Source organism: Mus pahari, chromosome 22, assembly GCF_900095145.1.
Source record: "Mus pahari chromosome 22, PAHARI_EIJ_v1.1, whole genome shotgun sequence".
Taxonomy (NCBI): Eukaryota; Metazoa; Chordata; class Mammalia; order Rodentia; family Muridae; genus Mus; species Mus pahari.
This window is the reverse complement of record NC_034611.1, coordinates 46276979-46283573: the sequence shown is the minus strand read 5'-3', so window position 1 is coordinate 46283573 and position 6595 is coordinate 46276979.

Sequence of the window (6595 nt, the reverse complement as noted above, 5' to 3'; positions counted from 1 at the left end):
CACGGGAAAGGCAGGGCACAAGGGAGTGGAAATCTACCCAGCACATGCGCAGCTGCCTTGTTTGTTTGTTAGAGCACAGGACATCAGCGCTATCTTGTAATGGCGAATGTGAGGGCGGCTCCCCACACTTGTGTTGATCCTGACCGCCCCATCCTTCCAGCAAAGGATATGCACTGACTTGGGAATGATAAATTTTGAATTGTCCGATTCTCAGGGGTTTCTCTCATTTATTAGAAGCACTTTTCAGACTTCTTCTCATCTAGAAAATTACCTTTATCTAGGCTTAAGCATGGCTGCTTTGAGATAGAATCTCTATTTTTTTCTCTCCCTGGCTGTGGTTTTGATTCATGTATTTAATAATATTCATTGAGAGCCTCTTAAGTACCTGGTTGGGTTCCCACCTCTCCCAAGTCAGTTACATTTGACTAAGATCTCTGCTGGGAAAGCCCAGGATCACTTCTGCCCTTCCCTCCTTTGCTTGGGGTCTGCCGAGGTGTGGCAGCTTCAGTTGACTCTCCAGGGCTGAAGTCACAGGGTTTTCCAAACCTTGCCATTCACTAGGATTTATGAAATTGTGCTAAGCATAGTACAGGGTGCATAGGAAACATGCTAAGATATTAAGTTAAACTACAACTAGGGCGAGCTTAAAGAGTTAGTTCAATGGTTCCACAGACGACAACCTAACAAGGTGTCTGAGTGGTTCTGACTGAACATCCAGTTAGTCTCCATGTCTGAGTCTACGCAACACACAACTTTTCCTCACTTGGCCTCTCCTGTGATTCCATAAAGAGTCTTTGCAATAGGAAGAAAGAAAGGGCAATTAAACAGACTTTCAAGAATCACAAAGAGTTGGAAATAGAGAATTTTCATGGGATTCCATAGATCCAAAAAAATTAATTTTTTAAAAACATTGATTTTTTTAATTGACAAATAAAATTCTTTGTGACCTGATAAAATCATAGGACCTGATGTGTGTGTGTACACTGTAGAATGGCTCAGTTAAGCTGTTAGATATGTCAATGTGCTGTCCCTTTTACAGAGGGGCCACTCAGACTTGTTGCTCTATTAGTATATTGTGCCTTTCAGGGTACAATATGGTGCTATGAACTGTACATATGATGTGCAATAGATCAGTCAATGCTATCCTTTTACCTAACTGAAATTCCTATCAAACATATTGATGTGGTGTCATATTGAAAATTTTGATACTAGATCTGTCTACAACAACACATAGGGCCAACTCATTTTACTATTTATTACACAACAATTAAGAGAGTTCTTTAGAACTGCCATAGTTCAAGATGTTTTTTATTGATTATTTATTTACTCTACAACGCGATGGCAGTTTCCTCCCTCCTCTCCTCCCGGTCCTTCCCTTTCACCTTCCTTTCCTCCCCATCCATCCCGCGTCCCATTCTCTGCAGAAAAGGGGAGGCCTCCTACAAATATCAACAAGCCTTGGCATATCAAGTTGCAGCAAGACTAGGCACATCTTCTATTGAGGCTAGAACAGGCAGCCTAGTTAGGGCAAAGGGGTCTAAAGGCAGGCAGTGTAGTCAGAGAACAGCCTCTGCTCCTGCTTTAGGAGTCCCACATGAAGACCCAGCTGCACAATTGTTACATATGTGCAGAGGGCCTATGTTTGCTCCATGCATGCTCTCTGATTGTATGCCAAGATTGTCATGTCAAAATATTGTTTATGGTGTTAAATTTACTATGAAAAATATAAGCTGGCTATATGAATTTTGCAATGTCCACACTCTGAGATAGTTTCCAATCATGAAACAAGGAGTTGCCTGATGGATTGGGATGTTAGATCATGGATATTTCGTCCCCTTTCCTCAAGCTGATGGCATTGAAAGGTAGGATTAGAGATTTCTGTGAGTGTCTCAGAATCAAGAAGAGAGTAATTGGTATTGTGGAAGTGTTGAGAAATCTCTGATGAAGACGTAAGATAGATGAAGAGGTAAGAATTAATAACCATGCTTAGGCCTGTAGACAGCCATATTGTCCAGCATGCTGGCTGTTCTGATTAGCTTTACCCATCGACTTGACCCAGTCTCGAGTCATCTGAGAAGAGAGACTTAGTTGGGATCAGATTGGCCTGTGTGCATATCTGTTGGAGATTGCCTCGACTGCTAATTGACATAGAATGGTTCACCTAGCTGAGCCTAAGCTAGTGTGAGTCAGCTAGAACCTAGCCCATCACGGTCCGGGCCACGCTTGCTGGCTTGTGTGACCTGAGGGGAAGGGCAAGCTTATCTTCAGGTCACTCTCTTGCCTTCCCTTGTGATGGACTGTGACCTGGAGTTAGGCAGCAGATAAAGCCTCTCCTCCCTCAGTTGCTTTGGTGAGAGGATTTTATCGCAGCGAGAGAAACAGAACACAACAGTGTCCATTAGTAATAAGGTCTGGGCTCAGCTTCCGCGGGCTACTTCCTTGATTTATTTTTCAATTTTGTAAGCACCATGTGGAGAGAGTACCACTGACTGAGTGCCTCGAAAAGATGTTAATATCCAGACAAAGTCAAGAAGTACACTGCGTCCTAAAGGCTGGAGATTTTCCAGCTTGTTGATGGTGCCCCATTATTTACCTTGACTTGTCCTTCCTCCTCGAGAGAATCTTAGTTAGAATAAAATATAAAATATTTTTAAAATGTTATATCAAAAAGATAATGTAGAAATTGTCTTATTTGTATTGTCATAGCTTTGTGTGGGATGTCTAAGTGAGGGCTGGTGAAAGGGAGTCAGAAGAAGAAGTAGTGGACTTTACCTCAAAGATAGAGGCAGAGGGAAGCTCCGAAGTCTATTAAGTCAAGTCAATTCAGATGGATGAAAGACTTTGACACGAGACCTGAAACTGGTCAAGACAAGGACTCCAAGGCAGAAGTCTTGGAGAGGACTTGCTGAGAAGCTCTTTAACAACAAGAAATAGTTCTAAGACCTGACATATGAAACTACATAAAATCAAGAAGCAAAGAAGAATCAGTCAGAAGGTCACCAGAGGAAAGAGCCAAAAGAATGGGGAAAGTCTTTGCCAATTACTCCCTAGACAAGGGATTCATATTCATATATTATATATACATATGCATACATGTATAAACACACACACACACACACACACACACACACACACACAAAGAACCCAAACAAGTGGAGGAAGAGAGGAAGGCACCCTTCTTAAATGAGGAAATACAAATGGCCCCTAAATACTTGAAACACCGTTCAGTCTCTTCATTTTCCAGAGAAACACAACTTAGAACTGCCGTGAGCATGTGTGTCACCCCAGTCAGAATGGCGATCATCAAGAACCCAATCGCAGCAAATGTCAGTGAGGCTGTGGGGAAAGAGGAGCCTTGGGCCGGCATGATGGGGCAGCTAGTAAAAGAGCTTTTCACGGAGCCTGATGGCTAGAGTCCAGTCCTCAAGACCCACGTGGTAGAAGGAGATAGCAGTTTGTCTGACCTCCGCAACTGTGTAGGGCTGCCCCTTAAAGAAAGAAAGAAATGTAATTAAAACTATTGTCTTTGGAGCCACGGCTTTGGTACTTGTTAGCGAAACACTCTACCACTGGGTTAAATCCCCAAGCCCTGAAAACAATTTTAAAGGAAGAAACGCTTATTCACTGCTGGTGAAAATGTAAAATTATGCACCCATGTGGAGATTTCTCAGAAAACCTGAAAATAGGAGGACCATATGACCAGCTGTATCCCTCAAGTACGCACCCAAAGGACTGAGTCACCATGTCACAAAGACACACATCCACATCCACTGATGCTCGGTTTACCCCGAAAATGACACTAACCTAGATGTCTTCCATGAAGTGTGTGTACGGAGGGGAACGTTATGCAGCGTGAAGAAAAACGAAATCATGAAAGGAGAATGAACGCGGTTGGAGGTTATTATGTTAAAGGCAATCAGAGTACCCCGTATCGTCTCTCCCATGTAAAGCCAAATGTAAAATATTGTATATGTATATACAGGTAAATACAGATGTTTGTTTATATGTCAGGTAATTAGAAAGGAACCATGAAAGAGAGGAAGGGATCTTGAGGGAGATGGAAAGTAGAGAGCAACAGAATACATGTAATAGGAAAGCTGAAGTGGGGACTTAAAAGGGGAAGGAAAAGAACAGCCAGAGAGGGAGGAGGCCCAGGGAAGGGTAAACACAGAGTGTAACGGCGCGTATGTGTATAACAGTGCATATGTGTATAATGGTGCATATAGGTATGACGGTGCATATGTGTATAATGATGCATATGTGTATAACGGTGCATACGTGCAAAGATGCCATGATGAAACCCACTGCTTTGTATGTTAACCTTAAAAAATGAATTCAGCAAATGTTTTTAAGGATATCATAAATAATGCTTTTTTTTCTTCACTCAGACTAGAACTGTATAAGGCACATAGGACTCTATTGAGAATAATAGATTCAAATAGTAACACAACCTCTGAGGAGAAAAGGAGGGAGGATGGGGAAAGAGAGTGTGAGGGTGAGACCGGAAGGAGAAGAGGGAAGAGGGCTGTAAACGGATGTAGACTGAATAAATGAAAAAAAAATAATTAAAAAAAAAACAAACAAGCAAAAAGAAAACCCACACAAGCAAAACCCCAAACCAACAAAGAATATAGTAAAAGAAAGCCAGGTGTGGTTGAGACCCCCTTTAAACCCAGCACTTAAGACACAGACACAGGTGAGTCTGTAAGTTCAAGGCCAACTGGATTTACCTATTGAGTTCTAGGTCTTTCAGGACCAAGCAACAGCTACAACAGAGACAACAACAACAAGTCTGTAACAATGTCAAACTCAAATTCTAACATTTTGCTAAATTGTGTTTAGACATTTAAAAATTAAGACATTAAGTATCTTGTGTGTCTGGGGTTTCCCTTATCACTGGCAGAGTGCGACTGTTTTGGATGTTCTGTGTTTTTACCAGTTCATTACCACTTATTACTCTGGCCATTCCTGTTCCTGGACAGGCTTCGTGGAAGCTGCAGGAGAGATCTTGTTGAGATCCTTGGTGTTGTGGTTTGTTGTGTTTGTTGTGTTTGTTGTGGCTGGAGGAGTGGCATTATTTGGAGGCGTGGCCTTGTTGGAGGCGTGGCCTTGTTGGAGGCGTGGCCTTGTTGGAGTGGGTGTGGACTTCAAGACCCTTTTCCTAGCTCTCTGGAAGCCAGTCTCCTGTGTGACTTCAGAACAAGGGGTGGAACTCTCAGCTCCTCCTGCACCAGACCCTGGATGCTGCCACGCTCTCCTGCCTTGATGATAACGGACTGAACCTCTGAACCTGTAAGCCATCCTCAATTAAATGTTGTCCTTATAAGAGTTGCCTTGGTCATGGTGTCTCTTCACAGCAATGGAAGCCTAACTCAGACACTTGGCATCAACGTGCCAGTTGCTTCACTCTGTGTTGGCATCTGCCTATCAACTTAGCATCCTGCTTCAATGAACCCCATTCCTGACTTACTTGCCCCCAATATATGTAGTTGCCACCTGATGGATTAGTGATTAATATAATGCTCATTCTTCAACCCTCACCATGCCACTCTCAGAAATAAAGTCTGAGAAAACAAGGCTCCCTGCAACTACTCAGCAACCAAGATGAGAGCTTTCCATTTTCCCATTGTCTTTCCTGACCTAAAAATAGACACACCATAGAAAAGCCGAAAGAGAAGACAACGTACTGAGGAAAACGTATTAAAACGTCTCTGCTAATTGTGATGGCATCACACTACCCTAGTACAGAGGGTATCCACTTAGAGTGAGGTCCGGTATCTATAAGAGCAACAGTAAGTTCAGATTTCAGACAGTTAATGATTTCATCAATTTCAAGCTGACCCATTGGCAGACGCGATGAGCTTCTCACTGCTTTAATGTGGCTGAGCAAGCGTTTGCCCCCGGCTGGGAGTGGGAGCTACCTCATGCGTTTGTGCTTGCAGGGTTGGTATTATCCTCATGTGAGATTGTATTGCAGGAATCCTTCAGATCGTGTTGTGGGGTTAGTTTAATTAAGACTATGTAATAATCCATATAGCCTGTCACGGAGGCATACACAAACTGCTTTGTATTAGAGTAAGAGAGAATGACAAAACGCGGAGCTTCCCCTTGCTCTTCAGGCTCCCTCGACGGACCTGGCACACAACCTCGGTGGATATCCCAGGGCCGGTCCGGGTGTTTCATTTAGGAAAGGTTCAGCTCTAATCCTTAAAAATGAGCAAGACACCCACAATATGTGCGTGTGTGTGTGTGTGTGTGTGCGCGCGCGCGCGCGCGCGCACAGTAGTTATTGACTTGAGTTCTCCCTGTCCTGGAGACTACTGCTGCCCAGTACTAGGTTAGCCTCTTTTTTTTTTTTTCTTTCATCTTGTGAACATTATCAAACACCAGAGAAGAAAATAACAGATTTTTTTTCAATTTATTTATTATTATTTTCTTTATTTACATTTCAAATGCTATCCCGAAAGGTCCCGATACCCCACCCCCGCCCCTGCTCCCCTACCCACCCACTCCCACTACTTGGCCCTGGCCTTCCCCTGTGCTGGGTCATATAAAGTTTACAAGACCAAGGGGCCTCTATTCCCAGTGATGGCCG